Below are 14,365 nucleotides of genomic sequence, written 5' to 3'. Positions count from 1 at the left end.
AGAAGTCTCGTAATTAAATATTTTGTTAGCTTTTTTTTAACGTATGAAATAAAAATATATATTTTTTTTAATTTTAAATTATTAATTTTTTTAATAAATTTTTTTTAATAAATTATTAATTTTTTAACAGCATAATTCGAATTATACCATGAATTACTGTGTGTAATTCGAACCAAACTGGTTCGAATTAGTGTGTGTGTTTGTGTGTAATTCGAACCAAGTTGGTTCGAATTATGTGTGTGCGTGTGTTTCTACATAATTCGAACCAAGCTGGTTCGAATTATGTGTGTGCATGTGTTTGTGTATAATTCGAACCAAGCTAGTTCGAATTATGTAGAAATGGAGTTCGAACCAAGCTGGTTCGAACTACATATAAACGTATATTGGTGGATTCATGAAGCAATTTTCATTTTGGCTTATTTAGGTAAATTATTTTCTCCCTTGGCTTATTTTTGTTTTTTACCCTTAATAGAGGGTAAAATATTATGGCCAATGCTACGGATAATTTTTTTATATAAATATATTAAATATTTTATTTACTAATATATGTAATTTAAAAGGTATTTATCAATTTATGTAATATTATTTATCTTGTTTGTTGTACAAATAAAATAATTAAGAATTTATTTCGCATTCCTCGCTTATAGTATAAAAGAGATAAATCATGATATTTTTTTGTTTTATTTCGATGATATATAGTTTAAAAACAAAAGCATACACAAACGAAATATGTGTATTATTATAAAAAATAATGTGAACTTTCTCCCTCTCTTCTAGCATGAACTGCTTTTTTTTCTTTTTACTAATATCTTGAATAGGCTACACTACGTGTTTTATTACAATTTAATTTTATACAATGGTATTGTTTATACTTGAGCCTACACATTATAAGTCCAGCCCACTTCGTTCTTGGCATACAAGCTACACAAAAAATTGGGTCTGCCAAGATCGACCCAATTATTCCAAGACCACTACGGAAGGCCTAGTCCATCAGGGTCAGAATAGGTTCAATGCGGGTCCTTGAAACCCAAACCCAATCCGACTTTGGGAGCACGTTAAACGCTCCCTCACTACCACCTAAAGCATGAGGGTTATCTTCCACACTTTAGGGGAGTAACCACTTATAATTTTCAGAAGTCATTTTTAAAAATTGAGTAAGAGTACATTTTGATAGGTTTATAAATGATTTTTTTTAACTTTTTATGAAAAGGTGTAGTATTAATATCTGGTACAATTTTTAAAATAAAATTGTAACTTTCTAAAAAATTATTTTTATATTTAAGGAGAAGTTAAAAAAATGACTTCTCTCGTAATAAAAATTTTTTTATCATTTTTCATTTAAAATAAGTACTTTTAGAACTGAAAAATCAAATACAAAATAATTTATTTATAAGCTACTTTTAATATAAACATTTATTGTTTAAGTTATTTCTTCAAAAATAACTTAATTAAATTGTTTACCCAAACTGGACCTAAGTCCAACACTTTATTTTATAAATATCTCATCATCCTACTTAAATCTGCCTAAACTCTTGTTAAAAAGTTCCTCACAGGTACCCACTATTATACAAACGAAGACGTAGAATCAACCACTTTAATCGATACCTAAGTGGAAGCCCACCAAAGGACATATTCGACCTCACGTTTAAAGCCCAAAATCACTTTAATTTTAGGTAATACCTTAGAATAAGTATGAATTTGAATTTTTTGTTAATCCGACTTTTTAATTATTATAATCTGAATTGAATTTGTTAATATTCTATCTAAATTTTAAATTTTAAAATTTTTAACTAAAGCTAACATCTCAATTAATATTTAAAGAGTACATAAAAAATTTTAAAATTTTAAAATTTTGTTATTTAAAAATTTTAAATTTAAATTATATATCGTTCAAATTTCATTTGTTCTATGACCATTTATTACATTAGAAAAATAAAAAAACAAAAAATTAGTGGAAAATATTAGCAATTTTTTTTTAAAATTAACAGTTTAAATATAAAAAATACAGTGTAACATGAGAAAGATAGTAATCACTTGTGAATAGATAGATACACAATAAAAAAGAGTAGTAGTTGTTCATGGTTTGTTGTGTTTAAATTTTGAACGTTATTGATAGAAGAGTTGCAGTAATTTTTTGTAGGAATTAATAACTCAACTTTTCTTTCCCATTTTTTTCTTCTTATTTTCTTTCCTCTTATTTTCTTTCCTTTTATTTTCTTTTTAACATCCAAACAAATCTTAAGTAACTTTTTTCGTAGGTGATTCTTCTCGTGAACTGCAATAATAATAACTTACTAAATTTTTTTTTTAATTTAAATGATATTATATCTAAATTTTAGATTTAATTTGATCTAAATACGAATAAATTATATCATTTTTTACTTTATAAATTGATCTATATCATATTATAAATATTTTTTTATTTTGAAAGAATTAAATTTTTATGTCTATGAATATTCATATCTCGTTTACAATATAATATATTCTCGTTTATATTATAAACGAATAAACGAAACATAGTCAATTAAAAATTAAAAACGGTTACTGTGTAAACAGATTAAATAATACGATATAAATTAGTAAATATATTCAAATTATGTATTTAAATAAATAAAATATTTAATTTATTTATTTAAAAAAAATTTCCAATGCCACGGCGATGAAAACAATTTTTTTCAGTAGGTAAGGAACTAATGTGGAGACCGCTGTTATAAGACGCATGTTGTTGCTGCAAGTCGGGTTGGAGGCAATTTACGCGCTTTCTGTTGGGACGGGATTGTGACGTTTTTTAAAAGTGTGTTAATAACTTGTGTTAATCTTCATCATTAAGTATTGTGGCCTTTTTGTTGGGTTAGTTAAACTTTTTGTGCAGATTTTTTTTGGTGACTTCGTTTTTGTGCAGATTTGAGTGCGGTATTTTATCCTGACTTGCACTTATAGACATTGGCAAACCAGGTGATTTTGTTGGATGAAATATATTTTCTTGATTTATGGTTATTATATGGGCTAGTGATGTTCTGGATACAGTTTTGTTTTTTTTTTTTGTTATTGCTAACGTATATGACGTTAACATAAAAATTAAGTGGTGAGATTTTATGTCAATAGGCGTATTGTGTAATTTGTTGGTAATAAAAATTAATGATGTTAAAATTTATGGCCAAAATTGAGGTATTTTTACTAATAATAATGTTCTATAACTAAGTTAATTATTCAATCAAGTGTAACCTAATTTATATCTATCCACTATTATTTTTAATTGTCTTTTGACAAATGTGCCACTATATATATAACTTTTTTTTGGATATTTTTTTTTTCAAAATTTTCTGCCTTCTCTTTATTCTCTACATTCTTTGCCTTCTTTGCGTTCTTCCATTCTCTCCGTTTTCTACTTTTTTTATCTGATTTGAAAATTTAGATCAATTTTTTTCTAGAAATCAAGCAGCGAAATCGGATTTTAATAGATTTTTCGTTTTTAAAAATAATAAATTATGCAAATTCATATCAGTTGAACCATGGCGAATTGGATTATTGTTCTAAATCGAATCAAGTGGATGAGGTTTGTTTCGTTCCTAGTTAATGTAGTTCGTTAGTAGTTGATGCTAGTGAAGTTTTATAAATAGAAGAATAATTTTATTTTTTCTTTGTAAAAATCAGTGCTCATGGTTGATGGTTTAAATTCTAATGGAATGTAAGAGTTTTAAATTATTTTTTTGAAGAACCTATTTATAGTTTCGGTGCATTCTGAAAGACAATTGGGTTTAATATTGAACTGGTTTTGGTGTCTTTTCAGTTTTTGTAAGATGTTGATGAGTAATTTGTGCCAAAAGTTGGAATGACTTTTTAACACACTTAAAGAAGCTAGAAAATTCTACAAATATTATTCTAAACTTGTAGGTTTTCTACCAGAATTAGGAACACAAATAAAAAGAAAAATAAAATTAAGAACCAATTGATTACATGTAATAGAGAGAAAAAATGGAAATCGAATATATCTCCAACGCAGAAGACAAATTCCTCAACTAAATTAAATTGTCTTACAAGAATATATATATATATATATATATATATAAGGACATCGCTGTTTGGGTTATTTTAAAGGTTGTTTTGCATCATTTATATTTATACTGTCCAAATCAAGAAGAGGTGCTTAAACAACACATGCAGTTAAGCATGTTTGTACACCATATAATTGAGAATAATGATGAAGTTGGAATTAGACCAAGTAAAACATATTTATCTGTTTTGCTTTTGTAATAAAGGTGTGAACCTGGATACATTTCGGTGCATTTGATTTCTGATTTACGTATGTTATTATTTTTCAGAGCTTTTTAATATCATCATTTATGGATTCCAGTTTATCTTGATCAACACTTTTGGGTTGGGATGAGAAGAACACAAAGGAGCAAGAGCATGCATATTTTTTTAACAGATTTATTATGCGCAATAGCTCATTGATCCAATTTGTGAAACAATATGATAACTACTTAGGAAGTAGAGAGAAAAAAGAAAGAGAATCTAATACTACAGATTTTCATACTGTTATACCTTGTGCAACAAAATCATCAATAGAAGCTCAATTTCAGCATGTATATACTCACGAGAAATTCAAGTACAATTTAGAGAAAAGGTGAATTGTATCACAAGATCATCAAAGTCCACTCTAGGTTCTACGGTATATGAAGTTGTAAAACAAATTTCAAACTCAACATTCAATAAGTTTGTGGTTATATATGGCGATATCACACGAAGTAAAATGTCAATGCTTATTATTTTAGTCAAGAGACATATTGTAACGTTATTCTCTGATCGAGTGCGTTAAACTTTGAGCTAGTAGATAAAGTGTCACCAAGATATATATTGGAATGATGGAGAAAGAATGTAAGAGGAGACACACACATATCAAGAGTAGTCACGATGAGTCTTTATTGGAGCCAAGAAGTAGGAGATTTGATGAATTGGAGTTTCGGTACCACAATTATCACAAATGAACAGTATAAAGAGAATATTCATATCCTCGTTATCGCGAGAAGACAAACCAAATCAACTGAATACACAGAAATATGACTATTTAGTGTTTCATGATCGAAAATGCGAAAGATAAAAGTGCAAAAACATGAACGATTTACCTTTAATAATCTTTCGTCTTCTCTTTCGGTGTTTGTTGTTAAAGATTTCAAACGTAACTCTAAGATTTACTTGGGTTTACACAAAGATTTTTACAGATTTTTGAACAAATTTTGAGCATCATTTGAAGTTTCTTTTGTTGCAGTTTTGAGGAAAAGAGGGAACCATTTTCATATTAATGTGCGTAGCTTCGAAACATCGTTCCCGTTAGTGAACCATGGCGCCAAGGCGTGTTTTACACACTCTGTGTGACTGAAGTTGATTTTTGTTAGATTTAGGCTCAATTTGGGTAAACAACTTAATTAAGCTCCTTTTGACAAAATAGCTTAAACAATAAATGGCTATATTAAAAGTAGCTTATAAATAAGTTATTTTGTATTTAGGTTTTTAGCTCTAAAAGTACTTATTTTATAGAATATGATAAAAAGTGGTAGTATTATGATAGAAGTAATTTTTTTTAACTTCTCTATAAGCTCCTAAATAGCTTCTTAGAAAACTGCAATTTGGTTTTGAAAATTGCACCAGACATTAATACTACTACTTTTCATAAGTCAAAAGCTCAAAAAAGTTACTTTTGAAGTTTTCTAAACGAGCTCTTAGTCCAACTTAATTGAATTTTGATGTCAAAAAGACTTGTATATGTAACATAACTATTTTACTAAATGATACAATGATAATACAATTAGATGAAGCAGTCTTAGTTATATTTATTATAAGGTCACACTATGGTATAGATGAAGTTTGTAAAGATATTCAGAGATTCCTGATCTTTTTGTCATTCTCTTACACGTGTGTTTTTTGTCTCCTTTTAAGGGTGCAGCATCATAGGCATGATAGATGCCTCCCTTGGCTTGGTTCTTTCTTGAGTTGTATGCAGTCTTTGTAACAGAATTAATATGAATTGAGCTTCCTTTATTAGAAGTGGGACGGACAATTTTTATGTGGTTTTTTTATAAGTTGTGACTTCAACTGAGTATTTTCCTGTGTCGTGGAGTTTTAGACTTTTAGTTATAAATTGTACTACTTGTATTTTTTATTGAGATTTTTCTGTGTTTCTGTTTTTTTTTTTTCAAAATGGGGAGAAAAAGAAAATATCTTTTTAACACGAAATTATCTTACTGTACCATACAATTAATGTTCCAGAAAATTAACATTTTTCCCCATACACATTTATATGCGACACATATACACTCAATTTATCATTATTTTATTTTGCACCCTATTAAACAATATTTTTTCTCAAATAGCATAACCTCTTCATACTCACCTAGAGGTCGCAGGTTCGAGCATATTAAACAAATTTATATCATATATTATGTATTAATTATATCAAAAATATTATTTATACACTAAAATTAACCACTAAAAGCAATCGTTATATATTTGTGTATAGATACATATATAGTTTAATTCAATTTTTAATATATACTTTGTATTTCAATATATATTTTATATTAATAATTATTTTTTGTGACTAATTTTAATATACACTTAATATGATTGTATTTATACACTATGTCTCGTCGCTCTAGGTGATATATTTTTATTTTATTTTTTTGGTCATTAAGACTTTAGGTAAGAAGAACTTAATGTTGGATTAGAAGCAACCCGTGAGAGAAACATGTTTTATATAACTAACTTTTCTTATTTTGTAGGTATTTTCTTCTAATTGAGTTATAATATATTCTTTTAGTTGAACTCTTTTAAAAATATATAGTTATTATAATCATGTTTTTAATTTGAACTTTTTTATTATATATGTGCTATCTAATTTACTTTTATTAGTTGTTTTAGACCCTGGCAAACCATCATGGGAATTACAACACTATTGGGTTAGACATGTAGACAAGGCCCAACGGCCAACAAGGCAGCTTCAAGCTATCCACACTCACGCGGCTGAGGCTTAGCTCAACTCGTTAAACCATGTGCCTCTTAATATACTGCATCCGGGTTCAAATCTTGGTGAGTGCATCAAGTGTTGAATATGAACCCTTAAATGTTGTGTGGGTGAGTGTGTAGTGTGGGTGTGTTGTGATACCTAGGATTGGGGGTTGTCCAATCCACTTGACAAAAAAAAAAGCTATCCACACTCACCAAAACGCGCTCGTCTCAATTTAATGAAATTTCAAATTTTATAATTCAAAATGTCGTTTCCGTCTTTAACAATCCTAAGAAACTAAAATTGGCTAGGTTATTCAGGCCTCGTTAGGATAGGGACCCAACGAGCCTCTTTAGGTATGAAAAATACAAAACTCTAAACCCTACCTCTAAGATACTCTCTATGTTGAGCATTGAAATATTTTTGCAGGTCACCCCCCACCTTCGCATTTTTGCTAGATCGGAAGCTCAAGGATCCCATCTATAGAATTTTCCATCATCATGATCATCGGAAAATCACGAACATTATTTAAATATCATAGGTATTTATCGTTAGAAAAGCAAAATAAACACATCTTAAAGTATCAATATATAAATTAAAGAGTTAAGTATGATTTTAGTTCTTATGGTTTTGGCCAAAAATCAAATTCATCTCAAAGTTTTTTTTCGTTTAAAATCGTTTTTAACATTAGATTTTGTTTTAAAATTATCCTTTCCCTAATTTTCGAACCAAAATACCCTTTCCTACTGACTCTCTCTCTTTCTCTCTTAGATCCACTATTGTGGAAGGAGCACCAATTTTTCACACACAGTAGCCCGAAGAAAACAGAAATAGCTCTCTCCTCTCTCTTCTCGTTGCATTTTCCTCCTCTCTCTTTCTTCAAAATTTCTCTCTCTCTTTCTTCAAAATTTCTCTGTGGTTCGGTCTCCTCTCTCTCTTTCTCTGCTTCACCACTCTCGTGGATCTGGACTTCTTTTCTCCTCCGATGAAAGAACAAATCTGTTTGGAGGGTCGACACAAGGAGCGCCAATGGAGGGAGCGTCGAAGCAGGGGTTGGAAGCGCGATGAAGTACTGGGGTTAGGGTTGGAGGCGCGACCAAGCTGCTCTGGGGTACGGATACGTTGGAGGCGCAATGAAGAAGCATTGTTAGGGTTGGAGGCACGAATAACAAAGAAGTTCCGGTATGATGACGAGTGATGAAAAACATTTAATTGTAGCTGTGTAGGTGTTAATAGTAAAGTGTTTTTGCTCAGTATATTAAGCATACCCTATTGGCCCGCTTCACAATCGTCACCGTATGGATACTCTATTGTCACGCTTTATAAGCGTGCCTATTGCTCTCAAAGTGTGGCACAAAAAACATGGTTAAATCTTTAATTAATTGTCACCCTCATAAAAGCGTGGTTATTAACTCTTTCGGCCACGCTTCAAGAAAAAGCGTGGCCAAATCTCTAATCAATCACCACCCCTCATAAAAGCGTGTCCATTAATCCATTTTGACCACGTTTTTGAAGCATAGCACGAAAAAAGCGTGCACAACAGGTTTTTTTCTTGTAGTATATGACTTAGTATCTTATTTAGTTCAAGATAAACGTGGATATAAAATAAAAATATTTACTAAAATATTTTTAATTATTAATTAAAGAAAATATTATTAAAAATTTTGTCTATGTCTTTAGAAATTTTTGTCTATTGGATTTTCACTTTCTGAAGGTATTAAAGGAATTAAAATTTTGTATTCAAGATGTGGTATTTAGGAGATGCATGGTCATGATCACAATCCATATTCCTAATAAAAATACTAAATTACCACCACTATTTAAAGAAATAACAACTAGAAACTACTAAAGATGTGCATGCATCAGTTAGCTATCCAACAAAGACCCTTATTAGATATATGTTTATTGTTATTGCTCTGCCCACTATTATCTTTGACAAAATATTATGTATAAGTCACCTGCTGCTAGTACTGTTCATCGTAATTTAAGATTTATACTGAAACGTATGGACATAAAAAAATTAAGAAAAAATCCATTACAGATATGACATTTTTTCATTGAAATTGAAATTATTTTTTTTTCGGCTATCTTCCTCCCATAACGTATTCAAGTCATTTTTTGTGTACCTAACAAGTCCACCAATACATTGACAATAAAATTGGGCCACATCCAAAAAAAAAAAATTCGCAATGACCTTGACTAGCCCATCTCACTTGTCTCGCACGTTCACCTAACGAAAATTCCTTTACAACCTTCCATAAACGGCTACAACGGTTACGCGAGCCCACCGTAACCAACTCTAGTTCCCTGAGACTTCTGGCACGCACTAAAAACAAAAAGAAGGACTAAACAATAATTGTCGACAACTGCGATCGTTAGAAGGAATCTCTTTATATCTTTATAAAACGAGTTAATACTCAAAATAGTTTCTGAAATTTGACTTTTGGCGCAATTTAGCCCTTAAACTTTCAATTGACTCAAATTGTACCCTGGAATTTTGAACTGTGCCTCAATTTGGCCCTTCCAACATTTTCTGTCACTAGAAAGCTGACTTGGCAATTTTAAATGATACATGGCACTATAACAGTTAGCTGACATGGACAAATTTTTCAAAGCATCCATTTAATCTCTCCCAATTTGAACATAAAACCTAGTGCATTCCCAATTGGAATGCTCTGTGCATTCTTGAAAAATTTTCCAAGATCAACTCTACCCTTCACTTCTACTAGCTGCTTAAAGTTCTGGTTGAAATATTTGAGGCCACAAGATTGTGCTTCAACGTAGCTTGTATTCGGACCATTCACAGCCAAATCAAGGTCCCTGTAATTCAAGTATGCCCGCCTTGGCAACTTTGACACATACGGCGCCAAGTAATCATAGAGTGTTCTTATCCATTTTATGTACTTAGTTGCATCTTCATTGAAATCCCAACTAATAGAATATTGGATTCCATATAACATACCTTTTCTGTGAGGGAATAGAGTTGCTGATTCTGGAACCTCACTCATTATTCCACCATATGGCGTCAGGATCATAAATTGTGACTCCTCCAAAACCAACATCTTCCATAGCCCTTCTAATCCAATAGTTAAAATCGGTTCTGTTACGTAATCAGATTTTATTTTGAAACTTAAGGATGTTATGTTCCTGTTGAGCAAGACCTCTAAGGACTGATCCACTGAAAATCCTGCAAAGTAAAAAACAGATTAAATCCAACTCATCTCAGTGAAGTTGCTTCGCTGAAACCCGAATTCTGCAAAACTTTGTGAAAGGTCCCCTTTGTGAAAAGTCTCCAAAAATGGAATTGAACTCTAAATTATATGTAGTAGGATGTCAGAAGCGAGTTGCAGAAATTTGCATTCCCCTTCCTCCATTTTGCAAGAGATCGAATTTTAGTTTTTTTTTATGTAATTTTTAAATAATTCTTCAAAGATTCTTTTAAAACTTTAGAACAAACGTATAAATAATATGTTAAATACAAAAATTTTTGTCATAAATAAAAATAAAAGTTTATCTATTTTGTGTTTTAAGGAAACATGTTAAGTTTATAAATTAATAATTTTTTATTAAAAATATGAAAAAATTTAAATTTTTAATGTATTTATTTTATATTTATTAAATGAAAATATTTAAAATTTTTTAATAATAATAAACTTATTATTTGTACTTAGGACACACATTAACTACTACGACTTGGGGGAATTGGGGTTGCACTAGATTTTATGTTCAAATTGTGAGAAGTTAAATTGATGCTTTGAAAAATTTGGCCATGTCATCTAATTGTTACAATGCTATATATCATTTAAAATTGACAAATCAGTTTTCTGGTGACGGAAAATGTCAGAAGGGTCAAATTGAGACACGGGTCAAAATTTCAAAATATAATTTGAGTCAATTAAAAATTTAAGGACCAAATTACATCGGGAGTCAAATTTTAGAGATAATTTTGAGTATTAACTTTTATAAAACAATATTTATATCGTATAATTGGCTTTTATTATAATGTCAATGATGTTTGTTGAGAATTTGATAAATCTAATAATCATATGAGTAAGGTACGTAATTTATTTTCATATTTATGTGATTTTATGAAAATGTAGAATAACTAAAGACAATTTATTTAGTGAAAGAAGGACAAGAAGAAAGCATAATAATGAATTTTCTTGTAAAGTCTGAAACTGTGGTCGTACAAGTTGGGGATCCGCATGTGTTTTAGTAGATTTGTTATTTTATTCCTATTATTTTAGTTATTTTATCAATATTATTAATTTATTATCACATTTATAAATAACACCATTTATTATTAGTATGAAAGTTTAACTCTTTATTGTTGTCAAAACATGACCCGTTAAATATATCATGGCCTAATAGAGCAAAAAGTTCAGGCTTTGTCCAAAAACCCAAATTCACTCTTTCACAGTTATAACTAGGGATGGCAATCTGATTTAGTGAGGTGGTTTTAATTTTTTATCTCAATTGTTTAATGATAAATTAACAGGCTAATTTATTTATTAAATTATTAAATATTAAAAAATATATATAATTTTATAAATATTTTAATAAATTTATAATTTTTAAAATATAAAAAAAAAACATTATTTCTAAATTTACAATAACTAAAATCTTTATAATTCTAAATATCTAATAAATATAATCATTAATTAAATTTTTTGAAATAAAATAATAAAATCGACATTGTCTAATTATCTAAAATATATAATTAAACAGTATCTAAATTTCTAATCAATTAAACATAGTTCAAATTATAACTTAAAATAAAACGGACAAATATTCTAAATATAAGTACAAAAGTAATGTTCTAAATTCAATTCATATAGCCTAGGTAATTTTTTTAGATTTTAAAAAATAAAATGGCGGCCCGGCGGATAAGCCTGCCTCGCCCCGCCGAAACCCATCAACACCTGTGGGTTAAGTGGTGCGAGTTAATTGGATTTTCTTTTATTATAGCAATTTCAAATTTTTAGCTCGACTCGCTCTTTTGATAAATTATGCAGATTGACTTAACGAATTTCAACACATTTACCATTTCTAATTATAACATTGTAAGCAAAAACAATATATATAACAATACGCTTTCACATACAAAAAAACACTAAAAAATACTAATCGTCCTCACTAACAAATTATCATGTCCTAAGAGCATCTCCAACACATCAATTTTTCAAGGTTCCATTTTCTCTTTTTCTAACACAATAGAGTCCCAACTATTGGAGAGAAAGAGAGTAACATCCCTATTAATGGATCGAGGAAGAAGAGCTCCTCCTCGAAAGGACTTGTGATTGCAAATGATGAGTGGCAAATTATCTTTAAAATAAATAATTATATTAAATCATAATTAATATTATTTAAATAATTATATTTTTATTTGATTAATAATTTATATTAATTATTTAAATTATAATTAACATAAATAATTATATTAAATTATTATTAAATATTATATATATTTTTATATTAAATTATAATTAATTAAATTTATTTACATAAAAAAATAAATTTAAACGTTTTCACATTATAAAATAATTTTTGTTTGAATTATTTATTTTTATTTATAAAATTTAAAAATACTAATCATATATTAAAAAATTAGTCGTTACAAAATTAATCGTTAAAACTAGTCGTTATTATGTTATTGTTATTATTAATAAATTAATATTAATATTTTTTAATAATAAATTATTTTTAAATTTATAAATTTAAATAATATTATTATAAAAAAATAGTAATTATATTAATTTTAATTATTTTAATTTATTAATTAAATAGGACCATAACATATACTAAAATTAGTTCTTTTTAATAGAGAAGAAAAAAATATTGAGTTCTTATTTACTATTTATGATACAATATAAAATTATTTTTTATGACAGATGGACTATAAATAAGAACTGAAATGAGTTCCTAACTTTAACATGGTCTAATAATATGTAATTGTGGAGGCAAATCCCTGTACCACATTCTCTGTACTAAAGGCTACCGACGCGTACCCTAAAATACTAATATGTATCTGCATCAGGCAACGTCATCTACTTTTCTCACTTACAGAAAAAAATTACTTTTATCGTCGTAGCATAACCTAAATATTATTATCTCTCACATTAAAACTTTCTCCTCCTTCTCTATTTTGTCCATTTAATTTTTTCATGAGTTAATAAAACGAAAGAGTAGTAGTAGTAGTTAATAAAACGAAAGAGAAGATGCGGATGAATATGGTTTCTCTATTTTGGGTTTGTGATTTTATACTATAAAGAATTAAATTGAGTTCAATCAGCTTATTCGAGATACTATTTTAATTATATTTATATAATGTCTACATCATTAAGTTAGTAATTAAAATGAGGGAGATTGAAAAAAATATTATTTATATATTAAAATTAATAATTAAAATTAGATGTATTTGTGTATAAATATATAAATAATTTAATTTATTTTTAATATATATTTATATTCTAATATATATTTTATATTAATAATTAATTTTAATAGTTAATTTTAATATAAATATAATACAGTCGGAAATTGAATTAGCATAAACAGAAATTCACAAAACTTAATTTAAAAAATTATTTAAAAATTTCTGAAAGTAATAAACTATTTTAATTTATGTTCGAAAATTCAGATAATATTTTAGATATTATCCTGTAATAAAGTCACATTGCAAAGCTTTTTATGATTAGTAAAGAACAAAGGAAGGAACGAAAGAGGGGGTAGTGGGAGCCTGGGAGGCACAGCACTGAGCACGCGTTCCTTTTTTTTTTCCGAAGAATTTAACTGAAACGGCATCGTTCCATCCAAATCGGTCGATTTTCAATCTGATCCAACCCCGATTTAGTAGTTTGTATCCAGTTTTAAAATAATTAAATAAAGGGTAATTTACTTATTTAAATAAAATGACAGAATCCTTTACCCAAATGTGCAAAACGGATTGTTGTTACGCGCATGTGCAAAAATTCTATTTTATGTAATCCGTGGCAACCCACCACGGTTTCTGAATTGTGCATAAACAGTGGCAGGCTGGGACGGTTTATGGGAAAACTTAGTTGCTTGTAAACTGTGGGAGATTCCAGCGGTTTATGAAGGTGGCGTGAAAGGCATAAACCGTGGTAGATTACCACGGTTTACGAAGAAGGTGAACTGGTCATAAATCTTTGTGGGTTACAACGGTTTATGTAGGTTCAATTATGGCCAGAAAACACACCGTTTATAGATCTACAAATAGTATATAGGAGTACATAAAAAATAGGTACATCGGAATAAGTCATATTTAACAAGAATTTTTTAATTATAAATTAAAAAAATAACTATTTTCTAAAAATAATCCACTTCAAATATGTCAGATTG

This window comes from Arachis hypogaea, chromosome 20, assembly GCF_003086295.3.
Source record: "Arachis hypogaea cultivar Tifrunner chromosome 20, arahy.Tifrunner.gnm2.J5K5, whole genome shotgun sequence".
Lineage (NCBI taxonomy): Eukaryota > Viridiplantae > Streptophyta > Magnoliopsida > Fabales > Fabaceae > Arachis > Arachis hypogaea.
Note: the sequence above shows the minus strand (reverse complement) of the source record.